We start from the raw sequence: 15,936 nt of genomic DNA on the forward strand, positions 1-15,936 counted from the left end.
TTATACACAATTGTCTTAGGGTATCATTGCACCTTACAAGGTTTAAAAGAGAGGAGTGATGTTCCTTTGATCTTGACCCGTAATCTAGTTCCGTGCTGGACTTGCCCACACAACGTTACAATTGACTGTTTGTCTGTACTCAGTTGTTTTGTGATATGAATGACGTCATACTATGCTTACCGCATTATAAACTTCGTCTCTTTATCCTTAGCCCTCAATACACTGTGAAGAAATAGACAATACATTAGTGATGGTACATGGTCATATGTTTGGAACTTGGTTTTATTATGTACTTTGCAATAAAAACAACTAAAATTTTACATGGGTTCACCAGAATAAGTTTTGTATATAGACCAAAGCTATTTTGTTTGGTTTTGCTGCCTCCTTAATATCTTCTGTTCTGGTACTACTAATGTAAAACCTCAACTTTTCAGCGAGCTATGGAAAAAATGGTGGAACCGCCACCTTCTGAAGGCGGCGAGGCAACTATAACCGCAATGTCAGCTCTTGCTGCAGTGGGTCAGTACCTGTCCACTAACAGTGCCAAAAGCACGTTCCTGCGTAATACCGGGTTGGTTGTTAATGCAATATCGTCCAAACTGCCTCATGATCAAGATATGCAAGCTCAAACCAATGTTGTATCTGCGCTCCAAACACATGTCCATTCCCTAACAGAGACCCTTTGTGAAACAAGGAGAAACATTGCTCAATGTCGTCAAGATATGCATGGTTTTGAAACCAGCCTATCAAACATTTGCTATGTTGTTCAGGAGCCTAGGGGAAATGAAGGCGAGGGTTATGGTGCTCCATCGGACAATACAGCATGAAAACGTAACAGTCAGGTCAAATGAACTAAGCTTCTGAACTTCTGGTGGTGCATTTATCTGCTAGACTGTTAAGTTTTATGCCAACCTTCCTTTTGTTATATAGTTGTAATTTGTTTTGGTGCGATACAAAATTTATTCTTAACATGTAGCCACCGCCTGAAGAAAACAACAAGCCATTTTTGTATAGTGTAGGGTGTTCCCTATATTTGCACTGGTGGCGATCTTTGATGCCGAGTGGATGTAATCTATGCAATCGCCTTAATAGCCTAGCTTTAGTTTCGGCCTTATTTATTTCCTAGTCTTCTTTTTCACTGGTTTGCTAGTGGTCGCAACTACCATGGGCCATATACGGGTCGTAGGATCCATGGGTCTCCTACGGGCCGTTGATAAATGGGCCTGTAATAGGTGGGCCTCGGGCCGTCGGATAAATGGGTCTACATGGGCCATAATCGGACGTAATTGGTATCGGCCCAGCACGGTAACAGGCCGTTAACAGGCCGTAGGACAGCAAAGGCTTAATTCTGTCACAGGCATAACGGGTCGTTAATGGGACATAATATATGACGGGCCAGAAACGGCGCAACGGGTTAACAGGCCCGAAACAGGCCGACTCTTGCCATGGGCCGAATTTGGCCCATTAGGGTAACAGGCCAGTAACGGGCCGACTCTTACCATGGGCCAAATTTGGCCCATTAGTGGAACAGGCCAGTAATGGGCCGACTCTTGCCATGGGCCGAATTTGGCCCATTATGGGAACAGGCCAGTAACGGGCCGGAAGTAATCGAGGGCCGAAAAGGAGCCCAAGAACGTATGGGCCGTCAATAGGCCGAAAGCTAACACGGGCTGGAAACGGCCCATGTAAATCACGGTCCGTTAACGGGTATAAATAAAATTACTGTTCATTATGGGCTAGAGTCACCGTGGGCTTGTAATGGGCCGAAAGATACGAAGGCCTCATATGGGCCGAAAGACGTCGTGGGCCATACATGGGCCGAAAGTGAAATGGGCTGGTATTATATTCGACAGCCCACATGATGTTGTTGGGCCGATTTCCTTTAGGGCCTAACTGGCCATGAGTTAACGGGCCGTAAAATGGGCTATTTGCGAAGAGACCGTTAACAGGCTTTTCATGGGCCAGCCCGTTAACTTTTGACCAAGTCAAACGGGCCGGCTTTGTAAGCTAAATGGGCCACTGTTGGGCCGTGCCACGTGTCGACATATCATAGGCGCCTCTCTGACCCACTTACGAGCTGACACATGTTTCCTCTAGCCAATGATGATTTTACACGTGGAAAATCCCCATTGGTCGGCGCTGTTAACGGGTTATCGGATCCAAAACCCGACCTGATAGCTTAACGGCATTCCGTTATGGTGGATGCCATGTGTCGGTCACCCTTGACGAAAGCACTTCTGTGACGCGCGATTTATCGTCATGGAAGTGGACACTTCCGTGATGATAATTTTGGTAATGTCATGGAACACTTCTACGATAGCACAGGTATGACTATCTTGATTCTGTCATAAATTTGTCATGGATGTACATGCATGAAAAAAAAGCGACCTACTGTGAAAAACACGTATCATCCCGGAAGTGTATATTTTTGTAGTGAAAGCAGCATAAAGGATGTGATGCAGGTAGAGGACAAGAATCATTGAGTGGAGCTGGAATAAATATGTAGGATGCAAATGGCAAAGTGTCTTCTCAGCATTGAAATCGGTAACACGGAGTTGTTTCGGTTTAGCGGAGAAGAACAAATCGGTGAGGCCGAATTCAACACAGAGAGAAAACAATTGTCATCTCATATCGCTAGGCAAATAAGATCTCACAAAGATATGCAAGGAATTAACTTAAATATTTGCAATGAATTGGATGCAGGGAATGCAGAACATAACAGAGAAAATAAAGAAATCTAGATGAAGTTTTTTTTGAAAAAAGAAACAAACATGCAACCGACTAATGCAGGAACACAAAAAGCACTAGAGAACTTCCTATAGAATTGGTCGGCAGCAAAGTCACCTATGTTAGAGTATATTGACTGAGGAGTCAAGTGAGAACACTTGATTGTAGGTCATACTCATCGTTTAAGCTCAAAATGGGGTTGACATTTTTAGTTTAAGCATTTTGATGTATTCACATCTTGTTTAGCTGCTTTGACCCATGACTTGTGATAAAGCTCCTCTAAGATGGAATGACATACCTTGGGTGGTGGTGTTGAACTTGATCATGTAGTTGAACTTGTGTTGGATGCTCAAGGTTGATGTAGCTCTTTAATGGTTGGAAGCACCACTTGAAGTTTGAGTTCATCTACCTACATGGGTTATTCTTGCAAGGAAGAGCGCTTGTGTATCAAAAATGACAATCTTGAAATTTGATACCAAATTAAATTTGATATAGAAAAATTGTCGAAGGATATGTTGAAAGGTTTCATGCTTCCTTGTCTTCAACCACCATATTGTAGCGACTTGGTGAAGTAGAGATTGCTCAAGATATGAGTGAGTTGCAATCTCATAGATTTAGATTTATCCAAGTACCTACAAGGGTTATATAGCATGCAAGGGTGCAAATATATCCAAGACATATGATCACCATCATAAGAGAAATATCAAGGATTAGTCAAAGGCTCATGCCTTGCATGGATCCAAATGGAGTTTCTACTCCAAGTTTGAAGCATCAATGATGTTCAATTCACCTCTCAAACGGCAAAATGCTTTCTCATCAAGCGGTTTGGTGAATATATCCACCAATTTCTTATCGGTACGAACATGCTTAAGATCAATGTCCCCTTTATCAACATGATCTCGAATGAAATGATGACGAACTTCAATATGCTTAGTTCAAGAATGTTGCACGTGATTATGAGCAATCTTAATGGCACTTTCATTGTCACATAGCAATGGAACATGTTTCACATAGATCTCATAATCCTTAGGAGTTTGGGTCATCCAAAGTAATTGAGCACAACATGAACTGGCGGCAATGTGTTTGTAACACCCTCGATGCGGCTATATCTCCCACGTGTCTAAGCACGACTTAGAGGCATAACCGCATTGAAGGCAATGTCGCAAGAGGGGTAATCTTTACACATCCCATGTACTGAATAAGAAAGAGGTACATAGTTGGATTACAATCGCCACTTCACACAATACATGAATAAAGCATTACATCAACCAGATACAATCAAGGTACGACTACGGAACCAAAATAAAGAAGACTATACCTAATGCAACAGATCCTCGATCGCCCCAACTGGGCTCCACTGCTGATCAACTGAAACGAAACAACACAACGAACATGATCTTCCTCAAGCTACTCCTTGAGCTCGGTTGCTTCACCTGCACGGTATCATCGGCACCTGCAAACTGGGTTCGGAAGTAATCCGTGAGTCACGGGGACTCAACAATCACACACGCTCATGATCAAGACTATTTAAGCTTATGAGTAGGGAAAAGGTATGAGGTGGAGCTGCAGCAAGCACTAGCATATATGGTGGCTAACTTACGTAAAAAAGAGCGAGAAGAGATAGAAAGGCACGGCCGTGAACTAGAAGTGATCAAGAAGTGATCCTGAAACTACTTACATTCAAGCATAACTCCAACACCGTGTTCACTTCCTGGACTCCGCCGGAAAGAGACCATCACGGCTACATACGCGGTTGATGCATTTTAATTAAGTTAAGTTTCAGGTTTTCTACAACCGGACATTAACAAATTCCAATCTTCCCATAACCGCGGGCATGGCTTTCGAAAGTTCAAAACCCTGCAAGGGTGTCCCAACTTAGCCCATCACAAGCTCTCACGGTCAATGAAGGATATTCCTGTTGGAAATATGCCCTAGAGGCAATAATAAAAGCATTATTATTATATTTCCTTATTCATGATGATTGTCTTTATTCATGCTATAATTGTATTATCCGGAAATCGTAATACATGTGTGAATAACAAACACCAACATGTCCCTGGTAAGCCTCTAGTTGACTAGCTCGTTGACCAACAGATAGTCATGGTTTCCTGACTATGGACATTGGATGTCATTGATAACGAGATCACATCATTAGGAGAACGATGTGATGGACAAGACCCAATCCTAAACATGGCACAAGATCGTATAGTTCGTTTGCTAGAGTTTTTCCAATGTCAAGTATCTTTTCCTTAGACCATGAGATCGTGTAACTCCCGGATACCGTAGGAGTGCTTTGGGTATACCAAACGTCACAACGTAACTGGGTGACTATAAAGGTAGACTACGGGTATCTCCGAAAGTGTCTGTTGGGTTGACATGGATCAAGACTGGGATTTGTCACTCCGTATGACGGAGAGGTATCACTGGGCCCACTCGGTAATGCATCATCATAATGAGCTCAAAGTGACCAAGTGTCTGGTCACGGGATCATGCATTACGGTACGAGTAAAGTGACTTGCCGGTAACGAGATTGAACGAGGTATTGGGATACCGACGATCGAATCTCGGGCAAGTAACATATCGATTGGCAAAAGGAATTGTATACGGGGTTGATTGAATCCTCGACATCGTGGTTCATCCGATGAGATCATCATGGAGCATGTGGGAGCCAACATGGGTATCCAGATCCCGCTGTTGGTTATTGACCGGAGAGTCGTCTCGGTCATGTCTGCTTGTCTCCCGAACCCGTAGGGTCTACACACTTAAGGTTCGGTGACGCTACGGTTGTGAAGATATGTATATGCAGTAACCCGAATATTGTTCGGAGTCCCGGATGAGATCCCGGACGTCACGAGGAGTTCCGGAATGGTCCGGAGGTAAAGAATTATATATAGGAAGTGCTGTTTCGGCCATCGGGACAAGTTTCGGGGTCACCGGTATTGTACCGGGACCACCGGAAGGGTCCCGGGGGTCCACCGGGTGGGGCCACCTATCCCGAAGGGCCCCATGGGCTGATGTGGGAAGGGACCCAGCCCATAGTGGGCTGGGGCGCCACCCCCCAAGGGCCCATGCGCCTAGGGTTGGGGGGGAACCCTAAAGGGGGGCGCCCCCTTGCTTGGGGGGCAAGCCCCCCACCCCTTGGCCGCCGCCCCCCTAGGAGATCCCATCTCCTAGGGCCGACCACCCCCCTTGGCACCCCTATATATAGTTGAGGAGAGGGAGGACTTAACACCACAGCCCCTGGCGCCTCCCTCTCTCCCCGTTACGTCTCTCTCTCGTAGTATAGGCGAAGCCCTGCTACTGTGACGCCCTGCATCCACCAGCACGCCGTCGTGCTGCTGGATCTTCATCAACCTCTCCTTCCCCCTTGCTGGATCAAGAAGGAGGAGACGTCTCCCGTGCCGTACGTGTGTTGAACGCGGAGGTGCCGTCCGTTCGGCACTTGGTCATTAGTGATTTGGATCACGTCGTGTACGACTACATCATCACCGTTCTTTGAACGCTTCCGCACGCGATCTACAAAGGTATGTAGATGCATCCGATGACTCATTGCTAGATGAACTCCTAGATGGATCTTGGTGAAACGAGTAGGAAAATTTTTGTTTTCTGCAACGTTCCCCAAAGTGGCATCATGAGCTAGGTCTATGCGTAGTTCTTCTTGCGCGAGTAGAACACAATTTGTTGTGGGCGTAGATTTGTCAACTTTCTTGCCGCTACTAGTCTTTTCTTGCTTCAGCGGCATTGTGGGATGAAGCGGCCCGGACCAACCTTACACGTACGCTTACGTGAGACCGGTTCCACCGACTAACATGCACTAGTTGCATAAGGTGGCTGGCGGGTGTCTGTCTCTCCCACTATAGTTGGAGCGGATTCGATGAACAGGGTCCTTATGAAGGGTAAATAGAAGTTGACAAATCACGTTGTGGCTTTAACGTAGGTAAGAAGACGTTCTTCCTAGAACCCTAATTCAGCCACGTAAAACTTGCAACAACAATTAGAGGACGTCTAACTTGTTTTTGCAGCAAGTGGTTTATGATATGATATGGCCAAAGTTGTGATGAATGATGAATGATCTATATGTGATGTATGAGATGTTCATGCTATTGTAATAGGAATCACGACTTGCATGTCGATGAGTATGACAACCGGCAGGAGCCATAGGAGTTGTCTTTATTTTTTGTATGACCTGCGTGTCATTGAGAAACGCCATGTAAATTACTTTACTTTATTGCTAAACGCGTTAGCCATAGTAGTAGAAGTAATAGTTGGCGAGCAACTTCATGGAGACACGATGATGGAGATCATGATGATGGAGATCATGGTGTCAAGCCGGTGACAAGATGATCATGAAGCCCCAAGATGGAGATCAAAGGAGCTATGTGATATTGGCCATATCATGTCACGTTTATTATTTGATTGCATGTGATGTTTATCATGTTTTGCATCTTGTTTACTTAGAACGACGGTAGTAAATAAGATGATCCCTCATACAATTTCAAGAAGTGTTCTCCCCTAACTGTGCACCGTTGCTAAAGTTCGTCGTTTCGAAGCACGCCGTGATGATCGGGTGTGATAGATCCTTACGTTCACATACAACGGGTGTAAGACAGTTTTACACATGCAAAACACTTAGGGTTAACTTGACGAGCCTAGCATGTACAGACATGGCCTCAGAACACAGAAGACCGAAAGGTCGAGCATGAGTCGTATAGAAGATACGATCAACATGAGGATGTTCACCGATGTTGACTAGTCCGTCTCACGTGATGATCGGACACGGCCTTGTTAACTCGGATCATGTAATACTTAGATGACTAGAGGGATGTCTAATCTAAGTGGGAGTTCATTAATTATTTGATTAGATGAACTTAATTATCATGAACTTAGTCTAAAATATTTTACTATATGTCTTGTAGATCAAATGGCCCACGTAGTCCTCAACTTCAACGCGTTCCTAGAGAAAACCGAGCTGAAAGACGATGGCAGCAACTATACGGACTGGGTCCGGAACCTGAGGATCATCCTCATAGCTGCCAAGAAAGATTATGTCCTACAAGCACCGCTAGGTGATCCACCCGTCCCACAGAACCAAGACGTTATGAACGCTTGGCAGACACGTGCTGATGACTACTCCCTCGTTCAATGCGGCATGCTTTACAGCTTAGAGCCGGGGCTCCAAAAGCGTTTTGAGAGACATGGAGCATATGAGATGTTCGAAGAGCTGAAAATGGTTTTTCAAGCTCATGCCCGGATCGAGAGATATGAAGTCTCCGATAAGTTCTTCAGCTGTAAGATGGAGGAAAATAGTTCTGTCAGTGAGCACATACTCACTATGTCTGGGTTGCATAACCGCCTGTCTCAGCTGGGAGTTAATCTCCCGGATGATGCGGTCATTGACAGAATCCTCCAGTCGCTCCCAGCAAGCTACAAGAGCTTTGTGATGAACTTCAACATGCAGGGGATGCAAAAGACCATTCCTGAGTTGTTCTCAATGATGAAATCAGCGGAGGTAGAAGTCAAGAAGGAACATCAAGTGTTGATGGTCAATAAAACCACTAAGTTCAAGAAAGGCAAGGGTAAAAAGAACTTCAAGAAGGACGGCAAGGAGGTTGCCGCGCCCGGCAAGCAAGCTGCCGGGAAGAAGCCAAAGAATGGACCCAAGCCCGAGACTGAGTGCTTTTATTGCAAAGGGAAGGGTCACTGGAAGCGGAACTGCCCCAAATACTTAGCGGACAAGAAGGCCGGCAACACCAAAGGTATATTTGATATACATGTAATTGATGTGTACCTTACCAGTACTCGTAGTAGCTCCTGGGTATTTGATACCGGTGCCGTTGCTCACATTTGTAACTCACAGCAGGAGCTACGGAATAAACGGAGACTGGCGAAGGACGAGGTGACGATGCGCGTCGGGAATGGTTCCAAGGTCGATGTGATCGCCGTCGGCACGCTACCTCTACATTTACCTACGGGATTAGTTATAAACCTCAATAATTGTTATTTAATGCCAAGTTTGAGCATGAACATTGTATCAGGATCTCGTTTAATACGAGATGGCTACTCATTTAAATCCGAGAATAATGGTTGTTCTATTTATATGAGAGATATGTTTTATGGTCATGCTCCTATGGTGAATGGTTTATTCTTTATGAATCTCGAACGTAATACTACACATGTTCATAATGTGAATACCAAAAGATGTAAGGTTGATAATGATAGTCCCACATACTTGTGGCACTGCCGCCTTGGTCACATAGGTGTCAAACGCATGAAGAAGCTCCATGCAGATGGACTTTTAGAGTCTCTTGATTATGAATCATTTGACACGTGCGAACCATGCCTCATGGGTAAGATGACCAAGACTCCGTTCTCAGGAACAATGGAGCGAGCAACCAACTTATTGGAAATCATACATACTGATGTATGCGGTCCGATGAGTGTTGAGGCTCGCGGTGGCTATCGTTATGTTCTCACCCTCACTGATGACTTGAGTAGATATGGGTATATCTACTTAATGAAACACAAGTCTGGAACCTTTGAAAAGTTCAAGGAATTTCAGAGTGAGGTTGAAAATCAACGTGACAGGAAAATCAAGTTTCTACGATCAGATCGTGGAGGAGAATACTTGAGTCACGAATTTGGCACACACTTAAGAAAATGTGGAATAGTTTCACAACTCACGCCGCCTGGAACACCTCAGCGTAACGGTGTGTCCGAACGTCGTAATCGCACTCTATTAGATATGGTACGATCTATGATGTCTCTTACCGATTTACCGCTATCCTTTTGGGGCTATGCTTTAGAGACTGCCGCATTCACTTTAAATAGGGCTCCGTCGAAATCCGTTGAGACGACACCGTATGAATTATGGTTTGGGAAGAAACCTAGGCTGTCGTTTCTGAAAGTTTGGGGATGCGATGCTTATGTCAAGAAACTTCAACCTGAAAAGCTCGAACCCAAGTCAGAAAAATGCGTCTTCATAGGATACCCAAAAGAAACTATTGGGTACACCTTCTACCTGAGATCCGAAGGCAAGATCTTTGTTGCCAAGAATGGGTCCTTTCTAGAGAAAGAGTTTCTCTCGAAAGAAGTAAGTGGGAGGAAAGTAGAACTTGATGAAGTATTACCTCTTGAACCGGAAAATGGCGCAACTCAAGAAAATGTTCCTGAGGTACCTGCATCGACTAGAGAGGAAGTTAATGATAATGATCAAGATACTTCTGATCAAGCTCCTACTGAAATTCGAAGGTCCACAAGGACACGTTCCGCACCAGAGTGGTACGGCAACCCTGTCTTGGAAATCATGGTGTTAGACAACGGTGAACCTTCGAACTATGAAGAAGCGATGGCGGGCCCGGATTCCGACAAATGGCTAGAAGCCATGAAATCCGAGATAGGATCCATGTATGAAAATTAAGTATGGACTTTGACTGACTTGCCCGTTGAACGGCGAGCCATAGAAAATAAATGGATCTTTAAGAAGAAGACAGACGCGGATGGTAATGTGACCATCTATAAAGCTCGACTTGTCGCTAAGGGTTATCAACAAATTCAAGGGGTTGACTATGATGAGACTTTCTCACTGGTAGCGAAGCTAAAGTCCGTCCGAATCATGTTAGAAATTGCCGCATTCTACGATTATGAGATATGGCAAATGGACGTCAAAACGGCATTCCTTAATGGTTTCCTTAAGGAAGAATTGTATATGATGCAGTCGGAAGGTTTTGTCGATCCTAAGAATGCTGACAAGGTGTGCAAGCTCCAACGCTCGATTTATGGGCTGGTGCAAGCATCTCGGAGTTGGAACATTCGCTTTGATGAGATGATCAAAGCGTTTGGGTTTACACAGACTTATGGAGATGCCTGCGTTTACAAGAAAGTGAGTGGGAGCTCTGTAGCATTTCTCATATTATATGTAGATGACATACTATTGATGGGAAATGATATAGAACTCTTGGACAGCATCAAGGCCTACTTGAATAAGAGTTTTTCAATGAAGGACCTTGGAGAAGCTGCTTATATATTAGGCATCAAAATCTATAGAGATAGATCGAGACGCCTCATAGGTCTTTCACAAAGCACATACCTTGATAAGATATTGAAGAAGTTCAATATGGATCAATCTAAGAAGGGGTTCTTGCCTGTGTTACAAGGTATGAAATTGAGCTCAGCTCAATGTCCGACCACGGCAGAAGATATAGAAGAGATGAGCGTCATCCCCTATGCATCAGCCATAGGTTCTATTATGTATGCCATGCTGTGTACCAGACCTGATGTAAACCTTGCCGTAAGTTTGGTAGGAAGGTACCAAAGTAATCCCGGCAAGGAACACTGGACAGCGGTCAAGAATATCCTGAAGTACCTGAAAAGGACTAAGGAAATGTTTCTCGTTTATGGAGGTGACGAAGAGCTCGTCGTAAAGGGTTACGTCGATGCTAGCTTCGACACAGATCTGGATGACTCTAAGTCACAAACCAGATACGTGTATATTTTGAATGGTGGGGCAGTAAGCTGGTGCAGTTGCAAGCAAAGCGTCGTGGCGGGATCTACATGTGAAGCGGAGTACATGGCAGCCTCGGAGGCAGCACATGAAGCAATATGGGTGAAGGAGTTCATCACCGACCTAGGAGTCATACCCAATGCGTCGGGGCCAATCAAACTTTTCTGTGACAACACTGGAGCTATTGCACTTGCCAAGGAGCCCAGGTTTCACAAGAAGACAAGGCACATCAAGCGTCGCTTCAACTCCATTCGTGAAAATGTTCAAGATGGAGACATAGATATTTGTAAAGTACATACGGACCTGAATGTAGCAGATCCATTGACTAAACCTCTCCCTAGAGCAAAACATGATCAACACCAGAATTCCATGGGTGTACGATTCATCACAATGTAACTAGATTATTGACTCTAGTGCAAGTGGGAGACTGTTGGAAATATGCCCTAGAGGCAATAATAAAAGCATTATTATTATATTTCCTTATTCATGATGGTTGTCTTTATTCATGCTATAATTGTATTATCCGGAAATCGTAATACATGTGTGAATAACAGACACCAACATGTCCCTGGTAAGCATCTAGCAAGCAAAGATAGAAGTGATTTCGAGGGTATGGTCATCTTGCCTGCAAAGTTCTCAGAGTTGTCTTGATCCTCGTAAGCGTACTCAACAGGCTCCTCGTTCACGAACTCGTCTCCCGGCTCTACCCAAACAAGAACAACAAGCAAAAAGGAGCACAATCAACCACGTGAAATGCTCAAGCAACATGATGCAAGCATGGTATGATATGCGGGATGCGGTATGTGATGCATATGCATGGTTTGCAGAGGAATGCTTGAACCTGGCCTCAACTTGTGAAACCAAGAGTGCCACTGGAAAGGTGAGTTGATTTCGGTTGAAATCGATATAAAGATCACCGGAATCGGATGCACGGTTTGGAAATGGCAAGCAAAACAAATATGGCACCGGTCTGCGATAATCAGGAAGTGACCAACTAAATGCATCAAGTTAAATATGCTACAGCACTCAAACATAGCAACAAAATACATGGCAGGGATCCACTCATGATGCTTGACAATAGATGAACACTGAGCTACGGCTAATTCACTCATTAACAGGTTCAAACAAGCATGGCAAAAGTGCAAATGATAGCAGGTTTCAGACTTAGTGAAATTAACACAAGTCTAGAATTTAACATCAGGAAGCATACTTTAGAGCATGATAACTACATGTTACAGGAACATATCATGGCAAAGCAAGGCATGGCATGAAGCTACTCAAAGCATATAACAAAAGTCCCTTAGTGACCATGAGACAAAAGGGATCAGAGAATACACTTGCAAGCATGTGAACATAGCAAAAACATAAACAAATTCAGACTTAGTGAAAAACTGGAGCATGCAAAACAAATTAGCAAGTAGGCATGTTTTACGAGCTTGATGCACTCACTACGAGGCATTGCATGACAAACTAAGCATACACCCAGCAAGAAGACATGACATAGAAGCTAGACATGGCAAGAACAACATCATAGCATGCAGGGATCAACAACAACAAGCTTGGCAAAATTGCTAACCAAGTTAACAATCTGCCAGGAACATTTTATAGCAAAAGTAGAGCTTGATTGACTCAAGCTAGGGTGCTCCATAATTGCAAACAAAGACATGGATGGAAATAGCACAACATTATCTACAAAACATCCTTGGGGAAACCTGAGGGCTGGTTTTAGTTATACGGACTACTTATCTGAGTGTGCCTTGAGAACGAGATATGTGCAGCTCCTATCAGGATTTGTCGGCACATTCGGGCGGTGTTACTGGACTTGTTTTACCATTGTCGAGGATGTCTTGTTACCTGGATGCCGAGTTTATCGGAATGTCATGGGAGAAGGAATATCCTTCGTTGACCGTGAGAGCTTGTGATGGGCTAAGTTGGGACTCCCCTGCAGGGATTTGAGCTTTCGAAAGCCATGCCCGTGGTTATGGGTAGATGGGAATTTGTTAATGTCTGGTTGTAGATAACCTGAAACTTAATTTAATTAAAATGCATCAACCGCGTGTGTTACCGTGATGGTCTCTTCTCGGCGGAGTCCGGGAAGTGAACATGGTGTTGGAGTAATGCTTGACGTAGGTTGTTCTAGGACCACTTCTTGATCATGGTTGTTCGACCGTGCCTTTGCCTTCTCTCCTCGCTCTCATTTGTGTATGTTAGCCACCATATATGCTAGTCGCTTGCTGCAGCTCCACATCATACCTTTGCCTTTCCTATAAGCTTAAATAGTCTTGATCGCGAGGGTGTGTGTCGGGGAAACTGATCCACGAACACCTATGGGACACGGCGACCGAGCCCCTTTCGGTTCGGCGGGGACGGAGATCGCACGAAGAGCAGATCGAGGTGAAGCACACGAGCAGTTTACCCAGGTTCGGGCCGCACGGATGCGTAAAACCCTACTCCTGCTTTGTGGTTTGTATTGAGTTCTTCCTCGGGAGCGCTGGGTGCTACAGTACACACCAGCAGCTAACGAGACCGAGCGTGAGTGTTCTATGGCCTTCCGAACCCCCCTCTACGTTGCGCATGGGCCTCCTTTTATATGCTCAAGGGGTCACCGACAGGTGGCAACATAGACGAGGGCAAAAATGGAAAAGGGGCGGTTGGTACAGCTACTTGTACAGTGTATCATACCTAACCCTGACGGCAGGGCACAAGGGCATTAAATGCCTGTCTGCATCGCCCCAAATAGTGCAAAAAGTGACCGCCAGGGACGCCACCGCTCGCCACGATGGCAATCTTGCCAGCGCCGCTTACCACCCCGCACCGCTGGCTGCACAGCCTCCCGCCACGTACGCCTGGAAGGGCCCCAGAGCGACACGTTGGTGGAAGTGCTGGAGCGCGTGTACAGAGTGGTGGCTTTCCGCGGCAAGCGCCTTGCCGCGGTCGTTGTCTTGTCGCGTCCGGGAGCTTGTCGCTCACCGGGCCTTGCCGGGGCGCGTGGCGCGTCGCGGCAAGTTCCTTGAGATGCCTTGGTTGGCCTTCCCGGCAAGCTCCTCTTGCCGGGGTCTTGTCTTCTTGGTCTTGGATACTTTATTCTTGAATGGCTCCAAAGGAACCACGGAGGACCTTGGCGGTCGCCCGGCAAGCCTTGCCGCGGGAGGCTGCGACTGCTCGTGCACAAGTTCGGGATACTAGGGTACCCCTACTCTAGTACACCGACAGGAGCCCCCGGGCCTGGGCCATACACGGTGCCGAGCGCTGTTGGGCCAGGCCCAAAACAGGGCACGGGCACGCGCGGCCTGGGTTACGCCGTATCTCACTCCGTATCCACCGCGCCCTCCCCAAACGGCACGCGTTGATTGCGGCGTCGTGGGAGAGATCGTGGGTGGTTTCTTTATTCGGAAATGCGGAACGTCCGCCCCCTCCCTCTTTATAAGCAGGGGAAACAGGGGCAGTTCGCCCATTCGCCAGTTGCTGCTTCAATCTCGGAGATCTCCGCCGCTCCCTCGTCTTCCCAAAGCTGAAAGAGAGTAGCGCCCCGCCCCCCATCGCCACCAGTGCCACCAACGCCGTCAGCCTCCTCCACCACTTCCGCCATGGCTCCGAAAGCTGATAAGGGGAAGGCTGTGAAGACGACCGAGGCGCAGCGGCTGGCGGCGCTGCGGAAGGAGCGGGCAATCTTCCCCCCCAGGCACGGCGCGAGGGAGTTGAGGGAGGATTACTACCTCTTCTGGTCGACGGAGACGCGTGCGCATCTGCGCACGAAGGTACTTCCGGCCGCCGCTTGGAAAATGGCTCCAAATGGATACCCTTTTTTCGCCTTGTTCTTATACTGCGGGCTCTGCCCGCCTTTCTCTGAATTCTTCTACGATATCATGAACACCTACGGGTTCCACCTCCTTGATTTCACCCCCAATGCCGTTCTGACCATGGCAGTTTTCGCACATCTCTGCGAAAACTTTGTCGGAGTCCACCCAAATGTAGCCCTTTTCCGCCACTTGTTTATGCCCCGAGTAGAGAGAGGAGAGCCTTTATCCGGCGGAATCGCCTGGATCTCGAGGGCCGGCAAGAAGGAGACTTATTTGGAGGGAGAATTCCGCGGCAAGTGGGAGGAATGGAGAGCAGACTGGTGCTGGATTGTCGAGGAGAACCCGCAGCCATTTACCGCCCGGCGCCAAGCCCCAGTAGCACGCGGCAGCGATTGAAGTGACGTGGCCCCGGAAGACGCTAGGCTGAAGATTGCCGTCACCAGGATCCAACGCCTCAGGCTTGCCGGGCTTACTTTAGGCGCTGTTGGCGCAGATTTTCTTCACCGCCGCATCGCCCCCCTGCAAGAACGGGGGAGACCCGCCTGGGAGTTCAAGAATGCGGCGGATATCATGAGGCTGCGTCCGGGCCTCAATTTCAACTTCACTGTTCTGGAGCTCAACGCGATGCTCCAGGAGCTGTTCAAGTATGACCCTCAGCATCCCGAAGTGTTCAGGTTGCCGCAGGGCGTCGTTCCGCTGTGTAACAATTCCTCGCTCGACCGCATCCGTGCAATGATGCCGTTGTGCGATTCGCATGGAATTGATGCAACTTGGCAAGAGCCTGAAGACGACATCGTGCAGGAGTTCTTCGATGGCTTGGTAGAAGTGCCGATCCGCTCCGACGAGAAGGATAGCCTCACCCGCGACACCACCGAGGCGGAGCTGCAACGCATCGCTACCAGGCTAGAA

Source organism: Triticum urartu, chromosome 3A (genome assembly GCF_056163025.1).
Source record: "Triticum urartu cultivar PI428250 chromosome 3A, HENAU_Tu73, whole genome shotgun sequence".
Lineage (NCBI taxonomy): Eukaryota > Viridiplantae > Streptophyta > Magnoliopsida > Poales > Poaceae > Triticum > Triticum urartu.